Source organism: Arachis ipaensis, chromosome B06, assembly GCF_000816755.2.
Source record: "Arachis ipaensis cultivar K30076 chromosome B06, Araip1.1, whole genome shotgun sequence".
Taxonomy (NCBI): Eukaryota; Viridiplantae; Streptophyta; class Magnoliopsida; order Fabales; family Fabaceae; genus Arachis; species Arachis ipaensis.
This window is the reverse complement of record NC_029790.2, coordinates 113570427-113596804: the sequence shown is the minus strand read 5'-3', so window position 1 is coordinate 113596804 and position 26378 is coordinate 113570427. Positions and strand designations below refer to the sequence as shown.

General features: G+C 35.9%; 2 long non-coding RNA genes across 3 annotated transcripts; both read right to left on the bottom strand.

The window, feature by feature from the left end:
- LOC110263490 lies at window positions 2891-3455 on the bottom strand. Its single transcript, XR_002349258.1, has 2 exons — window positions 3399-3455; window positions 2891-3027 (listed from the first exon to the last, which is right to left on the bottom strand). It is a non-coding gene; the product is annotated as an uncharacterized LOC110263490 (long non-coding RNA).
- LOC110263491 lies at window positions 10461-12437 on the bottom strand. Of its 2 annotated transcripts, XR_002349260.1 has the most exons (4): window positions 11839-12437; window positions 11285-11368; window positions 11034-11065; window positions 10461-10629 (listed from the first exon to the last, which is right to left on the bottom strand). It is a non-coding gene; the product is annotated as an uncharacterized LOC110263491 (long non-coding RNA). The 2 variants fall into 2 exon arrangements; XR_002349259.1 differs by lacking the exon at window positions 11839-12437 and adding an exon at window positions 11561-11787 and having other exon boundaries at window positions 10461-11368.

Here is a 26378-nt window from a genome sequence, read left to right as displayed (position 1 = left end):
TATATTTGGATGGATTAGTTTTAGCTTTAAACAAAAAAAAATATTTTTAAAATTATTTAAGATAGTAAATGTAAAAACACTACTTTTAAATTAGGGCCATGGATTTGTTACTCCCACTTTTATGTGGGAGTATCGTTAACATCCTAAAAATATTTATTGGAAAAGTCTAGGGGCCAGCAATTTTATTGAATTTTGGCCAGCATATAACCAGCAGAGAAAGGTGAGTCATTAGATAAAATCTCACACCAATCTCATACCATTAAATCATTATTGATGGCTATTTGATGACTACCAATCATAAAAGGTTGCTGGTCTCCTAGCATTGCTCATATTTATAAAAAGAACCCCATTTTTTTGTTTTTGAAAGAATTCATAATTTGACATTTACCTCTCTATTTATGTTTTTTACACCTTCTTCCTTTTCTTTTTTAATCACAGTTTCAAAGAGGAGAATACATTTGCCTCTGCTAGGGTTCTTGCCTTCTTCTACCACCGTCACTCATTCTCTGTTCCTCTCCCTTTGCGGTCACTCGTTCCCTAATCCTCGTCGTGAGCCATTGTTGGTTCTCTGCTCCTCGCTGTGCGCCGTCATTGTGACTCTACTTCTCCCCGTGTCTCGCCGTATCTCGCCACCGCTGATGGGCGGTCTCGCCATGTCTCTCTTCCGTGTCTGCTCGAAGTCGAAGCAACATTTTTTCTCCTTTCTGGACTCGCTATCTCCAGCTCTCTGCTTTAGTTCAGTATCTCAGTTTAGATATATCTCTCAATTTGGTTTCTTTCTTTTCAAAGTTTCCATTTTAATTTAGAAATGGAAATAATATGAGAAAGTCTGCTGATATTTTTTTAACATGTATAGAATTATAGTATTGGTTAGTTTAGCAATTTTAGCACTTTAGAAAGTTATGTTTTCTTTCTTTCAGATAGCATTAGTTAATTTTATCAATTTTGACTAGTTATGTTTTTTGTCAGTAGAAGATAAAAATTTTGCAAAACCATTTATCTTGTTGTTGAGAAGCATTGCTATGTCATTATTATGCATGGACTTGGGTTCAAATTCAGCAGATATTATAGTAGATTCTTAGAAGTTATTGCATGTCAATTCGATCTATTATGTTCGTATTATATGTTATTACTGTCAAGTGATTACTCTTGGGAGTGTGCTGTTCTTGATTCTTGTATCTGACATTATCCTACCATGTTGGTGTATCATTATATTCAAAATATAATTCTTAGCCTTTTCACGTGTTTATGCAGATCAGATTATTAACATTGTGATTGAATATCTATTTTCTTTTGTTTGGTTTGGAGTTAAAATTGTCCTTGTCCTCAATGACCCAATTTCATACTTGTTGGATATGTATGAAAAAATCATATAGAAAATTTTACAAAGAGTTCACTTCATCTAGTGCTTCCTCATCCGAGATTAGTTTGACTCTCGGATTTAGTGAGACTTACCAAGGACTTGAATCTAATCTTCGAACTCCTTTAATTACTTACACCAAAGAACTAAGTGCAAGAGAACAAGGTACACCTCATGAACCTGACTTAGTCACACAAATTGATGAACCTAGTTTGTGGCAAATTGCCAAATATAGCTTATACCTAACAACAACATGGATTGCTTCAGATGTAACAACTAGCAAGGTTTCTTTTAAATCTTTTTGTACTTGAATTTGAAATTGAGCACACTGTTTCACTTATGTGATTGCTAATTTGCTATGCTATTTATATTGTGAGTACAACTGTGATGAGTTTCACATCAGGCCTCTTTATCTTTTTATGCGTAGCTCTTTTCATGCAGGACTCGCTAACTACCATCAGGATGGTTGCATGTTAATCAAGCATAGTTGGTGTTTATATTACAACAGTTGAAAAAATTTGGGCAGCAAATGACTATATCATTAACAGAAGCATTTCTTTCATGGTGTTTCCATATTATTAACAATAGTTGCAAATATTATATTTCGCTCTATATTTACATCGTTGTTGCTTCGATTTCTGAAAATAGATATAGTCTCCATAAGGACTGGAAAGCATACTTTAAATGGTGACATTTTTGATTTAGTTTCAACAATATTGTATTGATTACACTACTGTAGCATTGTTTTAAATAAATAATATTTTGGCTGTATTGGTGAACAACTGTATGTTTTTATTTATATTTGTTGCTTACCCTTATTAGCTTAATTGGTGATTGTAAATGGTGAAGCAGTGCTGCCTTATTTTTATGCTTACATATATTTAATAGATGTTATTTTTAAGTATGTGCACATGGCTAAATAAGATTGTGTTAAATCACAAAAAAACTCAATTCAGTCAAGAAGCTGAACTAGCTATTTCCATAATATCGCACGAAATGATGACGGAAGAGCATAATGATGAATCAGAACTTCTGTGTCACACAATTCATAGCATGTTGATCTATCTAATAAATATAAATTATTTTGTGCATTGCAACCAAATGGTGTTGATACAAGAGTAATTATTGTAAAAAATCATAATTTAGTCATATTCCAATTTTATAATACAAACCTTTCCAATTCAAGAATTAGAAAATCCCAATTGGCTTGGAATATAGTGAAACTAGTTTAAAATGTAGTTAATGTAAAAACATAAACAAGAATGCATATCTATTTCAGCTAAGGGATGAGATAATAGTTCTATTTGAAATATTCAAGCCATGGAGTAACCATTAAAAGCATTTGGAAAGCTTTAGAAAAAGGAACCAACACAAATAACACTCCATTTATTTATTTTACCTCAAATAACCTCAATTTTTGTCTTCAATTTCTTTAAGAATAACCAAAACTCATTTTAAGAACTCTTTCATTATTGTTCTAATTGAATACAACTTTCAAAAAAAAATTAACGAAGGTTCTAATGTACCATACATTAACTTAACAGCATATATGACAATCTTTAGCATTCGTATAGACATTTATTTAACTAGACTAATTTCTGGTAATGCCCTTCCCTCCATATAGCATGTAGTCTTTCTTCATTTCCCCCAAAACTACATCATTAGTGCTGTAAAAAAATAAAACACAAAGAAAAGAGGTCTATCACTACATTTTTAATACTAAAATCTTAATTGATTGTGCATACATATAAAAGTAAGCTAATGATAATGCCCCAAGAAAGAGCCAATGACAAATGAAAATTTGCAGGAGGTATGAGTATTGCTTGTGTTTAGAATTAAACAAAAAATAATGCCTTATATCAATTCGGGCACCTGAGACAAACATTGGCTTAAGGAAAAGACGTTAACTACATATGATGTATTTCATAGAAAATAATTCTAAACTACGAAAAGTAATAGTTCCAAGTTTAAAGTTACATACAAAAGGGGAAAAAAGATAGCATAACAAATTATAGTAAATGGTCAAAGTAAGTTATACCTTCGAAATTTTCTATGAGAATATTCATTCTTCTTAGGAAAGCACAAGTCTTGGCCACATACTAGGACAATAACAACTTTGAAAAATGTACATGAATGAATTTTGCATATATATGTAGTCCTTTTCCCAAGAATAATACTACAAGGACTAGGAAAAAGGTTAGTTTACCCCCTTCAACTTATATAGAGAAGAGAGATAAAAATTCAACTCCACCTAAAAAAAGGCCAATCCATGAACGAAAACACTAAATTATATTTTTTACCATTCATAACACAGTTCACAACAACAAAATATAATACCTCTTGATAGTTGAATAACATGCTAACAATAAATATCAGAAACGTGATTCTTTAGTACGAGGCATCCACTTGAATAGGTAGCTTAAATAAGCAGCACATGTGCAAGATACAATTGGATAGATTACCGAATCAAATGAGCTTGATGGTGGATATTTATAGAAAATTAAAGTCCAAAACCAGAATCAATCGTTAAAATGATCCGGCAAAAAACTAAAAAATCGCCATCTATTTTAAAGACTCCAAATTGGATGTGCTACTCTCTTTTAACTTGTTCTTTGCATCTTCCATAGATTTTCTCCAAGACCACAAAACCTGCATTAGACCACCATTTCCAATAAGAGAAATACATGTAGTTGTGTCAAAAACCTAGTTGATATAAACTTGAGAAACACAAAAAAGTCGTATAGGCCCAAAAGATATCATTTCAAATCCTTTCACTGTCATAGATAAACATTAATGGATTGTAATTAACAAATGAACCAAAGAATTGGGGGTGAAAAATTAGAATTGTAGGAGCATGACTAACAAAATTCAAAGTATACCTCAGATATAAGTAGTTCCAACAAAATAGTCAATTTTTAATAAAAAAAGATCAACTAGCAATACAGAGGCTGAACAATGTGTGTTCCCTAAGCTCACAACTGCAATCTGTTTTCTTTCTTTTTAATCGTGAATACAACTCTACACATTAGGACAACATGAAGTATATTATTGTGTAAAAGTAAAAGGAAAATGCTATGAAAAGAATCCAAAATTAATTAAGATAGTTTTTTGCTAGAAGAGATTAAGATTTTCAATTCTCATGGAACATGTTCAGTCAATGAATCCTTCACATGACAAAATAATAATTAGTCAATTAGGCTGACAATCCAATAGTAAACAAGATTTAACTTTTAATTGATAAAGGAAGACCAATTTTACATGATGTATCCCTCAGACTCATGTCTCACAAAATATATTAAGATTGCTTCAAGGACATATAGCAATTTTTTTTTATAAAAAACAAAAAAAGGGGGCCAAAGTATAAAATATAATAAAAAGTGTGGTGCAAAAACAGTAGAAAAACATCCAAATTCACAAAAATTTCTATAGAAAAAGTAATAAAATAAAATAAAATGAAATGAAACCTGGGTAGTTCACAGTAATAGAGATGAATCATAACAACGCAAAGGGACCAAAAAATGTGGTACGACGGCAGTAGAAAGAGCGGTGACGATGCTGAGTGCAAGAGGCGGTAGCGACAGCCTCAGTAGTAGCTGCGGAGATGGGACAAGAACATGACAAGAACCCTAATAGAGGCAAACATCTCATCTCTTCGACGTTATGATTAAAAGAAAATAGAGAATGTGTAAATACCAAAAACAAAGGGGCAAGCTTTTAATTGTTAATTTTTCAAAAATAAAAGAGTGGGTTCTATTTGTAAATACTTTTATGTTGGCTAATGTTACTCCCACCTAAAAGTAGGAGTAACGAATCTACAGCCTTAAATTAGTTCCTATAATTAAGATAGAATGTTTTAATTTGAATTAAGTTGTCCATGTTTATTACCGTGGAAGACTTTATTGGTACTTTTTTTTAGGGACTAATATGTCTGAAATATAAATTCTCAAGGGTTTATTTGTTGTTTTATTCTATAATAATAAAAAACTATATAGGCTGGTGGAAGAAATTCCAAAATTACAAACGCCGGAGTACAGGTGGACTTGTAGAGTGTAACACCTTAATATTCAAATCCTTATGCTTGAGTCATAAGTCAATGATATTACAGTGGTACGACTCTCAGGTGAATTTTTTTAATACATAATTATAAGTATAATTGAAAGGAGTATTAATCAAGAAGTCTAAAAAGAGTAGAAACAAAAATCGCGAAGCCGTAGCGCTCACGTATCAACAACTAAAAGATAAGGCGTGACGTCGAAAGCGATATACAGATAAAGGCACAAAGGAGAATAAGAGAAGGATAATATATAGATATATAACATAAGTAAATGGCCACTAGTCGCGACCCGTGAAGTTTAGGCCGGCTAGGGTACAGTATGAAAGTAGTTGACAACAGTATCTCCTAATCTCTCCCAAAAGAAACATAAGAGCCTCTATAGGCAAGTTCAAAAGAGTTCAATACATAATATAAGTCTTTCCAAATAAAGGTGGAGAGATTCTAAGTAAAATATAAAGTAGAGAATATAAAGAACTTCGCCATCTCTCAGAGAACCATAGCTCACTTCTGAGCACCTGGACTGTATCTGAAAAAGAAGAGATATATACGGAATGAGAACTCCCGACCCATGGGTTCCCAGTACGGTAAAAGTGCCAAATAAATACAATGCATTGTAATAAAAACTCACTAAGCATCCTAAACTTCATTTCACCAAACATTCATCCCATGTTCTCGCTAATCCATAAATAGGCAACTGTCATAAGGGAATGCTAAATGTAATTTATCTTCCTCATGTTTCCCAACTTTCTAACTCTCTAACGAATCAGAATCAGAATCATAAACAAACCATCACCAGTTATTCTGTCTCAGCAATTCTATATCAATACCTCATCCTCACCTGGAGCAAGTGAAATTATTTCACTGCGTCTACCTAGGGAGCTTAAATTATCTCATTCTCTACCTGGAACAAGTGAAATCACTTCACTGCGTCTACCCAGGGAGCTCAATTTATCTCATTCAATAATTATCATTTTAAATTAATCATATCATTATTCCATTTCAACGAGAATAGCCCTCAGCGTCAACCAACACCAGCATGAGGGACCTCTCAGTTGTACAAACACAATCAATACAGACAAGTAATACACAATTAAAGTACAAGTAGAACAAGTAGCACGTAATCAGGTAACATAGCTTATATGATATAGCAATCCAAAACAAATAGGCAAACCCAAACAATTCAAACATATGCAAATAATGTATGCCTGTCCTATGGCTGATAATATCATCTGTCGGTTATCAAGCCAACCCGATGTGTCCGGTAGCTAATCCAGGCACAGTCTCTCTATTGCGCATTAATATCATTAGAGGGAATACGTGCCCTATCACCATTAGAGGGTATCTGCGCCCTGTCGCCATTAGAGGGTATCTGCGCCCTGTCGCCATTAGAGGGTATATGCGCCTTGTCGCCCTTACAACCAGAGAGAAAACACAAGCATACTCACATTCAACATTTTCCAACACTATTCATTTGCCACATTCGTTCATTAATCATATATGCATCTCCGACATACTCGCCACATGTTAAAGCTTCCTCAATCAATCATCATTGTTATCAAATCTCAAACATTAACCTGGAGCAAGCGGAACGAACCACAACCCTTGCTACTACCCAGGTATCACAAATACACATTCATTAATAATCACACTCCATTATTACCAATTCTCAAACAGTTACCCGGAGCAAGTGGGACGAATCACAACCCTTGCTACTACCCAGGCATCTCAAGCATACATTCATTCAAAACTCCATAATTAAACTCATTATCATAATCCTTCTTCCCATCTCATATCCGGAGCAAGTGGACAACGCCACCGCCTACTACCCGGGGTCACACATCACATTCAACATGTTCTATCATTATTCCCTTACCACATCTAGTCATTAATCATATACATATACATACTTAGCCATAATTCAATTCTTATCACAGCCATTCGACTCATACTATACACAGTACTTTCACATTCATCCTTAGCAACTCATACAATTATCATTACTCATCATTCATTATTGGTTCTCACTTTACTTCATCCACAAGTTACCACATGCCCTAACTTCTCATTATTAGGAATACTATAAAAATTTAGGGTTTAAAGGATGAAAGTGGAGGCTTAGAAGTATGGAATTTGTCTTAAAACTCAAAAATTAATTTCCGCCGAAAATAAGGTCACGCGTGCGCGTCGCCCACGCGCACGCGTGAGAGGCTGAAAAGTAGAGCGATGTGTGAGAGTCAGAAAAGCAGAGTGACGCGTGCGTGTCAGCCACGCGTACGCGTGGGTGCGTTTTGTGCGTCTCGCACAAAACCAGCACAATACCCGCACAGCTCTCTGGATTTACTACGAGGCATTCGTGTCCGTGCATCGACGCATACGCGTCGGCCAGGTTTACGCATGGGTGAGTAAAAATCGAGAATGATGCGTGCGCGTCGGCCACGTGTGCGCGTGGAAGCACAATTTTCCAAAATTTTTACTAAGTTAAAAAGCTGCAGAATTACATTTTCAAAACCCAAATTTCCAACACACATAACTTCTTCTAAAAATTCCTTTTTCATCAATTTTTGAACCGTTGAAAATATTGTTGAATAAACTTTCATAAAAATCTAATTTTGAAGAATTCCAAACTCCGTGGACCGAGTTACGGATCGCCAAAGTTGGTCAAAAATCAGTTTCTACCCAAAAATAGAAATCACTAATTTTTCCAATGTTCACAAGTCGAATTCATTTTCACTCATCCAAATGACCACAACCCAATCACATTCACATAATTACACTCAACTAAAACCAAACATACCTCATTTACACAATTTCACCCAAAATTATCAAATTCCACATCTCAATTCCTCAAACCTTATTATTCAATAACCAAACTAATTATTCACACATTCAATATCCAATCCATGAAATCCTCAACACACCAAACATACAAGTTCACACAATTCTCAACCTAATCATTAATTTACATTACATATCAACTATGCATATTAGTACCAACCATTTACACAATCCAAACTTAATCCTAGGGCATCTAGCCTAGGAATTCTCATCACACCACACTGTACTTAAATGAAACTTAAACCGTACCTCTTATAGCCAAATTAATTGAGCTTCTTCTTGGAAGTCTCCACCAACCCTTAGCTCCAAGCCTCACCAAAGCTCCACAAGCAACACTAACCTCCCAATTGTGCACCAAAATCACCAAATACACTAACATAACCAATTTTACATATATACATCAACCTAGGGTTCATGAAAATGATAAATCACAAGGGTTAGAGGGTTTCTTACCTTAATCCACGAAATTTTGTGATGAATATCACTAATGATTCATACTAGAGCACTCCTAAACAACCAAAATCACAAGTTTTCCTCAAAACCCAAACCAAATTCGAATTTAAAGAGAAAAACGAAAACTGGGCAAAGGAAAGTGGAATGCTCACTACAAACTTATATAGAATTGTAGAGGATGAGAAGAGCAACGCGTGACCGCAAACGGCTTCTCAATCGGAGTTCCGGAGAGAAAGTTATGGTAATTTGAAGATTGAAATTGAAGTTGGAACCCTCACCTCTCACCTCTCTCTCATTTCAGCGCCCCAAGTCTCTTTTTTTAGGGTAAATGAGCTGAAATACTCATAACTAATATTTATATATGGTGGGTCTTGGGTCCACTTGGGCCCGGTTCACTTGGTTTGGTCCGTTGGCCCAATTTTGGGCCAAAACCTTTAAGATTAGCGCTTTAAATCGCATTTTAAATATTTCTACATTTCTTAATTATAAGCCCTAATTTCTTAATCTTATTTACTTATAATTAATTTTCTCAGCTGCAGTACCAGACAGATCTCAGCCGGTACTGCCGGTCGAAATTCCAGTGCGCATTTTTACGCAGAAAACTATGTTTTCTGACTTAGAAAAATTCACTGAATTCAAATATCATATTTAAATTATCAAATTCCGATTGCTAAGTTTTTTAACCATATTCACTTCTATTTAATTTATTATTTAATTAATTACAGTTTGAACAGATTTTACACGGAGCGTTGGAGCACCGTTTGTTCGCACGGTGCACAAGCACTAAAGCAAGGTAGAGAAAATTGATTCTAAAAATCGTAATATCGGAGCACCGTAGGTTTGCAAGCTTGTGTGACCCAAGCAGACTTATGCTCATCGGTTATTAAGCAGAAATGGTCTTAGCTTCGAATCGGATCGATTTAGGATTCAGTTCACCAATTTTTCGATTGAACTCACTAATCTGGTATGGATTTTACAACAATGCCCTAGATCTTACCCTTATGCCAACCAAGATTTCAACACCATATCTATCCTAAGTATTTTATCAAATACTTGAAAGATATAAAAAAATTTAACACTGCAATTAATTAAAATATACATCTAAATTCACCAAATTAACAAGAGATGTAATAGAAACACAAATGATTATAAACTCAACACAATTAAAAGAAACACATTCCATTAATTTAAATAAAATCTTCAAGGAACAAATATTTATAACATAGAGTCTAAAAGAGTACAGCATGAAAATATAAACCAAAGAGAAATTGAAGAAATTAAAACTTGAAACTTAAATCTTGCAAGAACCTAATAGAAATTAAAGTAAATTGAGCTTAATTGTAAGTCCTAAGAGAGAACTAAAATTTCTAAAGAGTAGGTAGAACTTTTCTCCCTAGAAAATTAATCTAATTAAACCTAGAAAATAACCTAATATACGTGAGTGCATGTAATTTTTTCCCTGTGATTACCCTTCCTTTTTCTTCATGATTGCAGCAGATTGGGAACCTTTTGGAGGCCCAAACATGAGCTCATATATGTCATTAATGTGGCATACGAATCATATGTCGCACATGTAGTAAGTGGTCACTACAACACATGTGCCGAATCGCAACAATTTATTTTGGCAATTGCAGCGGTTTTAAACTACCAAAAATGGTATTCCACTAGTTCACCAACCATCGTGCTTTAAAGGAGGAAAAAAAGAAAAAATAATGTAAAAAACAAGTGATAAGGAATTGTGTTACCAACCAAAGAGAATTAAGAAAAGATGACACATGAAATTTTTATAAGAACTTTGAAGAGAATTAGTAATAAAAAAATTAACGTCAAAGAAGAATAAGACACATTAATTAATTGAAAGCAGGCAGAGGAAAGATCAAATCAAGAAAGAAGAAAGCAAGCAGCGGCGAAGATGTTTTCTAATAGCCTGGAAACAAGATGAAAGACACGAGTTAGCCAGCAAAGTAGATGAATCAGATCTTCTGCCATCGCTAGTAGATGGTCCACCTATTGCACTTTTATTAACTGCACTAGTGTAGCTGACAGTATGATACCTTTGCATTTTTTTTCTAAATATAACAGGCATAATACCCCAAGCATCGTATCACTACAAACTGTAATAGCTAAATTGCATATAAAGATTACTTCTATTTTTTCATCACATGAATTATTAACAAAATATCCATAAGAAATGATAAAACCACAAGGATGTAAATTCTATATTTTCTCTTTGCTCATGCACCGACACAAACATTTATGCTATGAGAAAATTAGCAAGCAAGTCCCTTACTAAGGATCTCAATAAAGTATAAGTCAAACAAAAATTGTTACTTTTTGCCAAGGTCCTACAGTTGCAGTTACAACTGGTGGACTTTCTACTTGTCAATGGAAAAAAGAAAGCACATGTTTAGATGTTCATATGAAGTAAGAAAAATAGAAGGCACAAATCAAATTCATACTTTAAACTATTAATAAATAACAGTTTTTGTTTTAGCATTATTGGTATGGATCTTAAAACTCTATCAGAGAAAATCTTGTAAAAGAATTAATGATTTATGAATTTCACTTTTTTATTGCAATACCTATCCTTGGTTAAGTATCTTTTACTTCTTTGACTTCTTCATGGCCAAAACATCTCCTGTGCCTTTAGCATGACATAGCCTCACCTACAATTTAAAAAAAAAAAAGAGTAAAGAGCATAATATAAAGGTGCTAGATTTTATAATAAGAGATTAAATCTAATGCATTTATACTATTGACAAATCATATTCACTAATCCTTCTATTGAGATAATTATTATTAAAGTTGAATATTTCTATTAAATGGTAATGCACAATTGGGGATTGTACAAAAATGACCTCCGGTGGATCTAACTCCATAGTGGGTGTGGGTTCACACGAAGGTTCGAGCTCGGGTTGGACCTCCTTCGACCTCAACATCTTTGACTCCATTCATAAAGTCTTTTCCGCCGGACGACTCGTAGGAGGTGAGAAGGGCCCTTACTGTTCAAGAGGGAAGAAAGCAAAAGCTCTTTTTCCAGAATCATTCACCGATAACAAAACAAATTATTAGATACTATATATGAAAAGAATCCAAAGTTTATAATATAACATGATCTAAAATATTTATTATATACCTCACCAAAAGCACCTTTCCAATTATTGTTAATTGCTCAAAATTAACAACTCCAACTTTACTTTTTTGAAGTCTCATATACTTGGTTTCTCTCTCGTCCAAATTCTGCACCATCTTCTCCTACTCTTCAACTAATATTTGAGCTTTATGCACTTTTCTTTGTAGCTCTCTACATCTGAGAACACACCAATATTGTTAGCATTTGGCAATTAGTGACACTAACTCTATGCGATGATGAAATAAAATTTACTTAAGTCACTGCACCAATCAACTAGTACAAAATTTATATTCAACAATATATGACATTATTTTTCTCTTCTAATTTACATAAAGTAACCAAAGAGAAATAAAATATACCTAGTTAATAAAGTGCTGCTATCTACTGTACGTCTTGCAGTGAACTATGTGAAGAAAATGAAAAACAACCAGAAGGATCCAACACAATCAGTCAATAAGTTCGGGTATAACCCATTCAAACTTAGTGAGATAGTACACTGAGGACAGTGCGACTACAATAATTTGGATTAGAAACTAGCACGATACAATGAGGATGTATATTGGTGATTTAGTACGAATAGAAGGTACAAGGGAACCAAGAGAGTGAATTCAGGAAGTTATTCTATAGATATTGTATGTTATTCAATGTTGAACAACTGTTGCATTGTCTAATTAAGGAATGTGCATAAGAATGAGTGAAAAAAATTGCAACTAAAACTAGCCAATTTTGGTGATAAAAAAGGAAAAAAGTAGGATCAGAAATGAATGAATTTTCCAAAAAATATGGTGTAAAATCCGGTTAATTAATAAATAATTAGCCCATAAATTAAAATTTATTCTAGAAAATTAAAAATGTGATTTTTATAGTTTAACATGATAGAGAAAATTAAAACGAGAATTTCGACACTAATTTTAAAGAATTTGGTCCAAAATTGAGCCGAACCGGACCTAAACCAGGCCCGTGAGCCCCACCCACTCACCTAATTAAATGAGCTCAGCTCATTTCTCTCTCCATTTGCATGCTAAACACGTTGCTGGTGCAGAAAGGAGGAAGAACACTTCCAAAAATTCCCAAACCCTCACTCAATCTTCAAACCCATGTAACTTTTGATCCGGAGCTCCGATTGCCGCACCGTTTGCAGTCACGCGACCATGGCGTCGGGCTCTACAAAGCCCACAACTTTGTTCTTGAGTTAAGCTACCTTTTCCTTCAAGTTTTCCCAGCCCTTGATTTCAAAATTCTTGGGTAAAAATATTGAGATTTTAGGTTCTTTGATGTTTGATGAGCGGATAATTTATACCCTTTTTGGCATTGTTTTTACATAGTTTTTAGTATGTTTTAGTTACTTTTTATTATATTTTTATTAGTTTTGTACAAAAATCATATTTTTGGACTTTACTATGAGTTTGTGTGTCTTTCTATAATTTCAGGTATTTTCTGGCTGAAATTGAGGGACCTGAGCAAAAATCTGATTCAGAGGCTGAGAAAGGACTGCAGATGCTGTTGGATTATGACCCTCCTGCACTCGAAGTGGATTTTCTAGAGCTACAGAAGCCCAATTGGCGCGCTCTTAATTGCGTTAGAAATTAGACATCTTGGGCTTTCCAGAAATGTATAATAGTTCATACTTTTTCCGAGATTTGATGGCTCAAATTGGCGTTCAAACGCCCACCTGAGACCCTTTTCTGGAGTAAAACGCTAGAACTGGCACCAGAACTGGAGTTAAACGCCCAAACTGGCACCCAAGCTGGTGTTTAACTCCAAGAATGGCCTATGCACGTGTAAAGCTCAATGCTCAGTCCAAGCACACACCAAGTGGGCCCCGGAAGTGGATTTCTGCACTATCTACACTTAGTTACTTATTTTCTGTAATCCTTAGTAACTAGTTTAGTATAAATAGCACTTTTTACTATTATACTTAGGAGCTTATGCCATTTTTCACAATTGGGAGGCTGGCTATTCGGCCATGCCTAGACCTTTTTTCTCTTATGTATTTTCTACGGTGGAGTTTCTACACCTCATAAATTAAGGTGTGGAGCTCTGCTGTTCTTCATAAATTAATGCAAGTACTATTTTTTTTCTTTCAATTCATGCCTACTTCTTCTCTAAGATATACTCTCGTACTTAATTCAGTTAAGTCAGAATGAAGGGGTGACCTGTGACAATCACCCACTATCTTCGTTACTCGCTTAGCCAAGATCTGCGTGCCTGACAACCACAAGCGGTCTACATGATGTTCAACGTAGTCATTGAACGACAGCCGGAGTATATTCTCTTGGGTCTCTGATCTGTGATTCGCATCTTCTCTCCTAACAATAGAGCATCCGAATCTAAGATCAGAACCTTCGTGGTATAGGCTAGAACCATTGGCAGCATTCCTGAGATTCAGAAAGTCTAAACCTTGTCTGTGGTATTCCAAGTAGGATCTGGGAAGGGATGACTGTGAAGAGCTTCAAACTTGCGAATGTTGGGCGCAGTGACAGTGTGCAAAAAGATAGAGAGATCCTATTCCGACGCTAGTGAGAACCGATAGATGATTATCCGTGCGGTAGCTGTACCTGGTATTTTTCATCCGAGATGAAAAATTCGACAGTTGATTAGCCGTGCAGAGATCGTACCTGGTATTTTTCATCCGAGAGGATCATACAGCTTGCCATGGAAGGGAGCACGCATGATTGGAAGAAGACAATAGGAAAGCAAAATTTCAGAAGCAACAAAGCATCTCCAAACGCTTATCTAAAATTCCCACCAATGAATTACATAAGTAACTTTATTTTATTTTATGTTTTATTTATCTTTTAATTATCAATACTCATAACCATTTGAATTTGCCTGACTAAGATTTACAAGATGACCATAGCTTGCTTCAAGCCGACAATCTCCGTGGGATCGACCCTTACTCACGTAAGGGATTACTTGGACGACCCAGTGCACTTGCTGGTTAGTTGTGCGGAGTTGTGAAAAGTGTGATCACAATTTCGTGCACCAAGTTTTTGGCGCCGTTGCCGGGGATTGTTCGAGTTTGGACAACTGACGGTTCATGTTGTTGCTTAGATTGGGTAATTTTATTTTATGTTTAAGCTTTTTATTTTTTATTTTCGAAAAAAAACAAAAAAAAAAAATTATTTAGTTTTCGAAAAAATTCATAAAAATTTTTAAGAATGAATTCTAGAGCTTCATGAGATATGTTGAAGCTTGGCTGGCTATTAAGCCATGTCTAGTCTTTTGGACTGAGGTTTCCACTTTCCATTGTAGAAAGGACATGTCTGTATTAGGTATGCTAAAGCTTGGCTGGCGATATGGCCAAGTCTAATTCTATTGGACCGAAACTTTAGACTAACATTGCATGAATCCTAGAATTCTTATTAAAAATTTTGAATTTATTTATTTTCTTTTTCCAAAATAATTTCGAAAAATATGCAAAATTTTAATAAAATCATAAAAACCAAAAAAAAAATTTTATGTTTCTTGTTTGAGTCTTGTGTCAAATTTTAAGTTTGGTGTCAATTGCATGTTTTTAATTTTTCTTGAATTTTCGAAATTCATCATATGTTCTTCATGATCTTCAAGTTGTTCTTGATGATTTTCCTTGTTTGATCTTTAATTTTTCTTGTTTTGTGTCTTTTCTTGTTTTTCATATACATTTTCAAATTGTTAGTGTCCCTAGTACAAAAATTCTTAAGTTTGGTGTCTTGCAAGTCTTTCTTTTCTTAAAAATTTTCAAAAATATGTTCTTGATGTTCATCTTGATATTCGAAGTGTTCTTGGTGTTCATCTTGACATTCAAAGTGTTCTTGCATGCATTACTTTTTTTGATCTTAAATTCTTATGTTTTGTGTCATTTTGTTGTTTTTCTCTTTCTTCATTAATTCAAAAAATAAAAAATAATATCTTTCCCTTATTTTACTCATAAATTTCGAAATTTTGGGTTGACTTAGTCAAAATTTTTAAAATTTAGTTGTTTCTTGTTAGTCAAGTCAAAATTTCAATTTAAAGACTCTGTCTTTTCAAATCTTTTTCAAAATCAAATCTTTTTCATTTTTCTTTCATGTTTTTCGAAAATTCTTCAAAATAAATTTTTCAAAATCTTTTTCTTAATTTTTATTTCATAATTTTCGAAATCATTGCTAACATTTAATGTTTTGATTCAAAAATTTCAAGTTTGTTACTTTCCTGTTAAGAAAAGTTCAATCTTTAAATTCTAGAATCATATCTTTTAGTTTCTTGTTAGTCAAGTCATCAACTTTAATTTAAAAAAATCAAATCTTTTTAATTTACTTTTCAATCCTTTTCAAAATAAATTTCAATCATGTCTTTTTCAAAACTTAATTTCAAAATCTTTTTCTAACTTCTTATCCTTTCAAAATTGATTTTCAAATCTTTTCAATTAACCACTTGATTTGTTTGTTTTAATTTTAAAAAAGTTCACTATTTCTTATCTTTTTCAAAACCACCTAAGTACTCTCTCTCTCATTAATTTTGAAAATAACTAACCACTTTTTCAAAAATTTTTTAATTAACTAATTGTTTTAAATTCTAATTTTATTTTATTTCTTCTCTTAAAATTCGAATTCTAACTTAATTAATTAAATAAAAATAAAAATACTTTTCTTCTCCCTCTTTTTAATATTCGAATACTCTCTCCCTCTCATCTCTTTCTATTTATTTTATTTAATTACTAACACTTCTCTTCTACTTATAATTTGAACCCTCTCCATCTCTCTGTGTTCGAATTCCTCTTATTCTCTCTCTACCTCATTCTTCTATTCTTCCATTCTTCTACTCACATAAAAGAATCTCTATACTGTGATATAGAGGATTCTTCTTCCCTATTTGTTCTCTTCTTTTTCATATGAGCAGGAACAAGGATAAGAACATTCTTGTTGAAGCTGATCCTGAACCTGAAAGGACTCTGAAGAGGAAGCTAAGAGAAGCTAAAGCACAATACTCTGGAGAGGACCTTACAGAAATTTTCGAAAAAGAAGTAAACATGGCAGCCGAAAACAACAACAATGGTGGACATGCAAGGAAGATGCTTGGTGACTTTACTGCACCAACTTCCAACTTCTATGGAAGAAGCATCTCAATTCCTACAATTGGAGCAAACAACTTTGAGCTCAAGCCTCAATTTGTTTCTCTAATGCAGCAGAATTGCAAGTTTCATGGACTTCCATTGGAAGATCCTCATTAGTTCTTAGCTGAATTCTTGCAAATCTGTTACATTGTTAAGACCAATGGGGTTGATCCCGAGGTCTACAGACTTATGCTTTTCTCTTTTGCTGTAAGAGACAGAGCTAGGATATGGTTGGACTCACAACCTAAAGAAAGCCTGAACTCTTGGGAAAAGTTGGTCAATGCTTTCTTGGCCAAATTCTTTCCACCTCAAAAGATGAGCAAGCTTAGAGTGGAAGTCCAAACCTTCAGACAGAAGGAAGGTGAATCCCTCTATGAAGCTTGGAAAAGATACAAACAATTGATCAGAAGGTGTACTTCTGACATGCTTTCAGAATGGAGCATCCTATGTATATTCTATGATGGTCTGTCTGAATTATCCAAGATGTACTTGGATCACTCTGCTGGTAGATCTCTTCATCTGAAGAAGATGCCTGTAGAAGCCCAGGAACTCATTGAAACGGTTGCAAATAACCAGTTCATGTATACTTCTGAAAGAAATCCTGTGAATAATGGGATGACTCAGAAGAAAGGAGTTCTTGAGATTGATATTCTAAATGCCATATTAGCTCAGAACAAAATATTGACTTAGCAAGTCAATATGATTTCTCAGAATCTGACCGGAATGCAAGCTGCATTCGGCAGTACTAAAGAAGCCTCATTTGAAGGAGAAGCTTATGACCCTGAGAATCCTGCAATGGAAGAAGTGAATTACATGGGAGAATCCTATGGAAACACTTACAATCCTTCATGGAGGAATCATCCTAATTTCTTATGGAAGGATCAACAGAAGCCTAATCAAGGCTTCAATAATAATAATGGTGGGAGAAATAGGTTTGGCAATAGCAAGCCTTTTCCACCATCTTCTGAGCAACAGACAGAGAATTCTAAGCAGAGCCTCTCTGACTTAGCAACCATAGTCTCTGATCTATCTAAGACCACTCTCAGTTTCATGACTGAAACAAGGTCCTCCATCAGAAATTTGGAGGCACAAGTGGGTCAGATGAGTAAAAGAGTTACTGAAATCCCTCCAAGTACTCTCCCAAGCAATACAGAAGAGAATCCAAAGAGAGAGTACAAGACCATCAATATACCCAAAGTGGCCAAACTTATAGAGGAGGAAGAGGCAGTGATTTCCACTGAGGAAGACCTCAATGGATGTCCACTGACCACTAAGGAGTTCCCTAATGAGGAACCATAGGAATATGAGGCTCATACAGAGACCATAGAGATTCCACTGAACTTACTATTGCCATTCATAAGCTTTGATGAGTATTCTTCCTCTGAAGAGGATGAAGATATTATTGAAGAGCAATTTGCTCAATATCTAGGAGCAATCATGAAGCTGAATGCCAAGTTATTTGGTAATAAGACTTGGGAGGATGAACCTCCATTGCTCATCAATGAACTGAATGCTTTGGTTCAACAGAAATTACCTCAGAAGAAACCGGATCCCGAAAAGTTCTTAATACCCTGTACCATAGGCACCATGTCCTTTAAGAAGGCTCTGTGTGACCTGGGGTCAAGTATAAACCTCATGCCACTCTCTGTAATGGAGAAACTAGGAATCTTTGAGGTACAAGCTGCAAGAATCTCACTAGAATTAGTAGATAAATCAAGGAAATAGGCTTATGGACTTGTAGATGATGTCTTAGTGAAGGTTGAAGACCTGTACCTCCCTACTGACTTCATAATCCTAGACACTGGGAAGGATGAGGATGACTCCATTATCCTTGGAAGACCCTTCCTAGCCACAGCAAGAGCTGTGATTGATGTGGATAGAGAAGAGTTAGTCCTTCAATTGAATAAGGACTACCTTGTGTTTAAGGCTCAAGGATCTTCTTCTGTAACCATGGAGAGGAAGCATGGAAAGCTTCTCTCAATACAGAGTCATACAGAGCCCCCACACTCAACTTTTAAGTTTGGTGTTGGGAGGCCACCACTTAGCTCTGAGTCTCTATGAAGCTCTCTAAGAGCTCACTGTCAAGCTATTGACATTAAAGAAGCGCTTATTGGGAGGCAACCCAATGTTATTTAATTATATTTATATATTTGTTTTCCATTGTCATGTTATGTTTTCTTTAGATAGATGATAATGTGAAGTCACAAAAACAGCTGCAGAATTAAAGCAAAATAAAAAACAGCATCAAAAAATAGCACACCCTGGAGGACAGGCTTACTGGCGTTTAAACGCCAGTAAGGATAGCAGAATGGGCATTTAACGCCCAATCTGGCAGCATTCTGGGTGTTAAATACCACAATTGGTAGACAGACTGGCGTTTAACACCAGAAAAGGGTGTCTAGTGTTTGGCTGGCGTTAAACGCCAGAATTGACAGACAGACTGGCGTTTAACGCCAGAAAAAATTGTCTGATGGGCGTTAAACGCCAGAAAGGGGGCATCAACCTGGCGTTTAATGCCAGAAAAGGTAGTAGAATTGGCATTAAACGCCAGAAATGGCACACAGAGGGCGTTTAAACGCCAGAAAGGTGCAGGGAGCAGAATTTCTTGACACCTCAGGATCTGTGGACCCCACAGGATCCCCACCTACCCCAACTCACTCTCTCTTCTCTTCACACCTCTCCATAACACCCTTTCCCAAATACCCTTGACCAATCCCATCAATACCTCTTCCCTAAATACCATTCACTATCAAATCCTACCCTCTTTCCCATAATCTCTTCACCAGTCACATCCATCCATCATAAAACCCCACTACCTCACCATTCAAATTCAAAATATTTCCCTCCCAAACCCAACCCCTCATACACGACTTCCCTCTCTCTCTTACCCTATAAATACCCCTCCTAACCACCTTCAATTTTACACATCATACACACTCCTACCCCCTTGGCCGAATCCAACACACACCTCCATCTTCTTCATTTCCTCTTCTTCTCCTCCTTTCTTTCTTCTTTTGCTCGAGGACGAGCAAACCTTTTAAGTTTGGTGTGGGAAAAAGCTCTGCTTTTTGTTTTTCCATAACCATTAATGGCATCTAAGGCCGGAGAAACCTCTAGAAAGAGAAAAGAAAAGGCAATTGCTTCCACCTCCGAGTCATGGGAGATGGAGAGATTCATCTCAAAAGTCTATCAACACCACTTCTATGAAGTTGTGGCCAAGAAAAAGGTAATATCCGAGGTCCCCTTCATGCTCAAAAAGAGTGAATATCCGGAGATTTGACGTGAAATTCGAAGAAGAGGTTGGAAAGCTCTCACCAACCCCATCCAACAAGTGAGAATCTTAATGGTTCAAGATTTCTATGCTAATGCATGGATCACTAAGAACCATGATCAAAGTGTGAACCTGAACCCAAAGAATTGGCTCACAATGGTTTGGGAGAAATACTTGGATTTCAGTCTGGAAACTGTAAGGTTGTCATTCAACTTGCCAATAATGAGAGGAGATTCTCATCCTTTCACTAGAAGAGTCAACTTTGATCAAAGGTTAGACCAAGTCCTCATGGACATCTGTGTGGAAGGAGCTCAATGGAAGAGAGACTCAAGAGGCAAGCCGATTCAATTGAGAAGGCCTGACCTCAAACCCGTGGCTAGGAAATGGTTGGAGTTCATCCAATGCTCTATTATTCCTACTAGCAACCGGTCTGAAGTTACTGTGGACCGGGCTATCATGATCCATAGTATCATGATTGGAGAGGAAGTAGAAGTTCATGAGATCATATCTCTAGAACTATATAAGGTGGCTGACAAGCCCTCTACTTTGGCAAGGTTAGCCTTTCCTCATCTCATCTGTCACCTATGCAATTCAGCTGGAGTTGTCATAGAGGAAGACATCCTCATTGAAGAGGACAAGCCCATCACTAAAAAGAGGATGGAGCAAACAAGAGAGCCCACTCATGGACCTCAACAAGAGCATGAGGAAATTCCTCATCAAGAAATCCCTGAGATGCCTCAAGGGATGCACTTTCCTCCATACAACTATTGGGAGCAACTTAACACCTCTTTAGGAGATTTGAGTTCCAACATGGAGCAACTAAGGATGGAGCACCAAGAGCACTAGAGCCATGAGGGAGGAGCAACAAAGGCAAGGAAGAGATATTGAGGAGCTCAAGCACTCCATAGGATCTTCAAGAGGAAGAACTAGCCGCCGTCACTAAGGTGGACCCGTTCTTTAATTTCCTTGTTCTTATTTTTCTGTTTTTCGGTTTCTATGCTTTATGTTTTATCAATGTTTGTGTCTTTAGTACATGATCATTAGTGTTTAGTGTCTATGTCTTAAAGCTATGAATGTCCTATGAATCCTTCACCTTTCTTAAATGAAAAATGTTTTCTGAAAAAGAAAAAGAAGTACATGAATTTCAAATTCTATCTTGAAATTAGTTTAATTATTTTGATGTGGTGGCAATACTTTTTGTTTTCTGAATGAATGCTTGAACAATGCATATTTTTGATAGTGAAGTTTATGAATGTTAAAATTGTTGGCTCTTGAAAGAATAATGAAAAAAGAGAAATGTTATTGATAATCTGAAAAATCATAAAATTGATTCTTGAAGCAAGAAAAAGCAGTGAAAAATACAAAGCTTGCGAAAAAAATGCGAAAATAAAGAAAAAAAGAATGAAAAAAAAAGCAAGCAGAAAAAGCCAGTAACCCTTTAAACTAAAAGGCAAGGGTAAAAAGGATCCAAGACTTTGAGCATTAATGGATAGGAGGGCCCAAAGGAATAAAATCCTGGCCTAAGCGGCTAAATCAAGCTGTCCCTAACCATGTGCTTGTGGCGTGAAGGTGTCAAGTGAAAAGCTTGAGACTGAGCGGTTAAAGTCGTGGTCCAAAGCAAAAAGAGTGTGCTTAAGAGCTCTGGGCACCTCTAACTGGGGACTCTAGCAAAGCTGAGTCACAATCTGAAAAGGTTCACCCAGTTATGTGTTTGTGGCATTTATGTATCCGGTGGTAATACTAGAAAACAAAATGCTTAGGGTCACAGCCAAGACTCATGAAGTAGCTGTGTTCAAGAATCAACATACTGAACTAGGAGAATCAATAACACTATCTGAATTCTGAGTTCCTATGGATGCTAATTATTCTGAACTTCAAAGGATAAAGTGAGATGTCAAAACTGTTCAGAAGCAAGAAGCCACTAGCCCCACTCATCTAATTAAAACTAATCCTCATTGATAATTTTGGAATTTATTGTATTTTCTCTTCTTTTTATCCTATTTTTTTTAGTTGCTTGGGGACAAGCAACAATTTAAGTTTGGTGTTGTGATGAGCGGATAATTTATACCCTTTTTGGCATTATTTTTACATAGTTTTTAGTATGTTTTAGTTATTTTTTATTATATTTTTATTATTTTCGTGCAAAAATCACATTTCTAGAATTTACTATGAGTTTGTATATTTTTCTATAATTTTAGATATTTTCTGGCTGAAATTGAGGGACCTGAGCAAAAATTTGATTCAGAGGCTGAGAAAGGACTGCAGATGCTGTTGGATTCTGACCCTCCTGCACTCAAAGTGGATTTTCTGGAGCTACTGAAGCCCAATTGGCGCGCTCTCAATTGCGTTGGAAAGTAGACATCTTGGGCTTTCCAGAAATGTATAATAGTCCATATTTTGCTCGAGATTTGATGGCTCAAACTGGCATTCAAATGCCCATCTGAGACCCTTTTCTAGAGTAAAACGCCAGAACTGGCACCAGAACTGGAGCTAAACGCCCAAACTGGCACCCAAGCTGGCGTTTAACTCCAAGAATGGCCTATGCACGTGTAAAGCTCAATGCTCAGCCCAAGCACACACCAACTGGGCCCCGGAAGTGGATTTCTGCACTATCTGCACTTAGTTACTTATTTTCTATAATCCCTAGTAACTAGTTTAGTATAAATAGCACTTTTTACTATTATACTTGAGAGCTTATGCCATTTTTCACAATTGGGAGGCTGGCCATTCGGCCATGCCTAGACCTTTTTTCTCTTATGTATTTTCTACGGTGGAGTTTCTACACCTCATAGATTAAGGTGTGGAGCTCTGCTGTTCTTCATGAATTAATGCAAGTACTATTATTTTTCTTTCAATTCATGCCTACTTCTTCTCCAAGATATACTCTCGTACTTAATTCAGTTAAGTCAGAATAAAGGGGGTGACCCATGACAATCACCCATTATCTTCATTACTCACTTAGCCAAGATCCGCGTGCCTGACAACTACAAGCGGTCTACATGATATTCAACGTAGTCATTGGACGACAGCCGGAGTATATTCTCTTGGGTCTCTAATCCGCGATTCGCATCGTCTCTCCTGACAATAGAGCATCCGAATCTAAGATCAGAACCTTCGTGGTATATGCTAGAACCATTGGCAGCATTCCTGAGATCCAGAAAGTCTAAACCTTGTCTGTGGTATTCTGAGTAGGATCTGGGAAGGGATGACTGTGAAGAGCTTCAAACTTGCGAATGTTGGGCGCAGTGACAGTGTGCAAAAGGATAGAGAGATCCTATTCCGACGCTAGTGAGAACCGATAGATGATTAGCCGTGCGATAGCTGTACTTGGTATTTTTCATCCGAGACGAGAAATTCGACAGTTGATTAGCCGTACAGAGATCGTACCTGGTATTTTTCATCCGAGAGGATCATACAGCTTGCCATGGAAGGGAGCACGCATGATTGGAAGAAGACAATATGAAAGCAGAAGTTCAGAAGCAACAAACCATCTCCAAACACTTATCTAAAATTTCCACCAATGAATTACATAAGTAACTTTATTTTATTTTATGTTTTATTTATCTTTTAATTATCAATACTCATAACCATTTGAATCCGCCTGACTAAGATTTACAAGATGACCATAGCTTGCTTCAAGCCGATAATCTCCGTGGGATTGACCCTTACTCACGTAAGGTATTACTTGGATGACCCAGTGCACTTGCTGGTTAGTTGTGCGGAGTTGTGAAAAGTGTGATCACAATTTCGTGCACCAATGTTATAGGATCCAATTAGCATGAAATTTTGTGATCTAGTGATTGAGTTGTATGTATGGGTGTATATTATGTGTATTAGGCAATGTATGTGTGTACATTGGAGCTTGATTGAGGTCTTGGAAAGTGTGGAGTGGGCTTGTGGAAAAAATTGGTTGGTGTGGTGTTGAGGCATTGAAAGTTGAGGAAAAGTGCAATTGGAAGTGTTCCAGATTGAGCGAGGAATCGGCCAAGGTATGGCTTCGGTTTTCTGTATCTAAAATGTAATATAATGTGAAAACTTAGGCTAGTGACCCTAGGATAGGAATTGAATTTGTGATAATTGTTAATTGGTTGAAATAGATGGTATTGATTATGTGATTATTGGTTTTGGAGGTGCAATTGATGTTCTTGATGAATGATGCATATGAATTGTGTATGGTGGTGATGATTGATACTTGTAAAGGTTGAGTTGAAGTTGAACTTGTGCTTGATATGGATAATTGGTCTTGAATGTTGAACATTGTGGAATTGGAAGTCTTAGTTTTGAAGTTTGATTAAAGTGGAAGGCTGGTAATTGATAATGTATATTGTGAATTGATGAATTTGGATTATTGAGTGAATATTGATGAAAATAGATAATTGATGTGTTGTAGCTTGAATAAGGGAGTTAGAATATGGTTGATACTAATTGGTAAGGTTTTGGTTGGGTTTAAAGTGGTTAAGAAGTGTATGTTTGAAAATTTAGGCTTGTTGGGTTTTGGTGAAAATTGTGATTTTGGCCCAACTTTGGTGGAGCATAACTTGGTCTCCGGACCTCCGATTTGTGTCAAATGTTTAGAAATAAAATTGGGTCCGAGATGTTTGTGTCGTTCGAAGAACGGATGAAAAATGATTTAAAACTTCCCTGGGTGAAAGCAGTGGCTAGCCACCACGTGCTCTAGGTTGAGACTCGATACTCTTCTGACCCTATGTCATAAGTGTGGCCAGACACTGTGAAAGTTTCGGATGAGCTCGCCCCCGTGGATAAACACCAGTGTGGGTGTTGTATATATATATATATTGATAATTATGATTGTGGATAACTCGAGTTGGGGATGCGCGACAGAGGGACAGTCCAATGGTTAGCTACCAGGACTTGTCGGGTTGGCTTTATAACCGACAGATGAGACTCTTTAGCCACTAGGACAGGCATGCATTATATGTGTAACGACCCAATTTTTAATATGTCTAGATCATATCGGAAACTGAGCGCTACCAATTTGTCTTCCTAATTATTATCTATAATTTATCATATGAGCCTGTTTCGCTGTTAAAAATGTAGTTAATTTGCAAGGTATTTTTTTCTTTGAAAACGTTTGGATTAATAGACGGAATCATTCATAATCATTCCACAACTGATAACAGATAAAACAGTTATAAACAAGCACACATAAATACATCGCAAGCAGTTAATAACATTCAGTGATCCAGCCTTTATTTAGGTATAGACTTTTAGTTAGAACACCCCTAGATATAGCTAGATAATAACTATATACATATATATACATACAACATCCCAGGTCCTGACCTGTTCAAGAGGTCCCTAAGCTGGCACCTAGGCTAGCCTAGACTCTATACTCACTTAGTCCCTCTAAACTTCTAAAGCGAGGGAAAATACGTTCTAAGTCTTCAAAACTCAAGTCAGATGGATCGTCATCAAAGGTAGAACATCATCTGCTACTCCTCTGCACGATCAGACTTTTCCACAGGACGTCTCTCTGGTACCTCATGAAGTAACCACATAACAGTGGTCTCGTACACAGGATTTAAGTTAAAGTTCAAGTACAAACGGGGTGTAGACATTGGCTGGTCTCACAGTATATACATATAAACAGAGAACGATATTCACCCTAGAAAACAAAATGCTTAGGGTCACAGCCAAGACTCATGAAGTAGCTGTGTTCAAGAATCAACATACTGAACTAGGAGAATCAATAACACTATCTGAATTCTGAGTTCTTATGGATGCTAATTATTCTGAACTTCAAAGGATAAAGTGAGATGTCAAAACTGTTCAGAAGCAAGAAGCCACTAGCCCCACTCATCTAATTAAAACTAATCCTCATTGATAATTTTGGAATTTATTGTATTTTCTCTTCTTTTTATCCTATTTTTTTTAGTTGCTTGGGGACAAGCAACAATTTAAGTTTGGTGTTGTGATGAGCGGATAATTTATACCCTTTTTGGTATTATTTTTACATAGTTTTTAGTATGTTTTAGTTATTTTTTATTATATTTTTATTATTTTCGTGCAAAAATCACATTTCTGGAATTTACTATGAGTTTGTATATTTTTCTGTAATTTTAGGTATTTTCTGACTGAAATTGAGGGACCTGAGCAAAAATTTGATTCAGAGGCTGAGAAAGGACTGCAGATGCTGTTGGATTCTGACCCTCCTGCACTCAAAGTGGATTTTCTGGA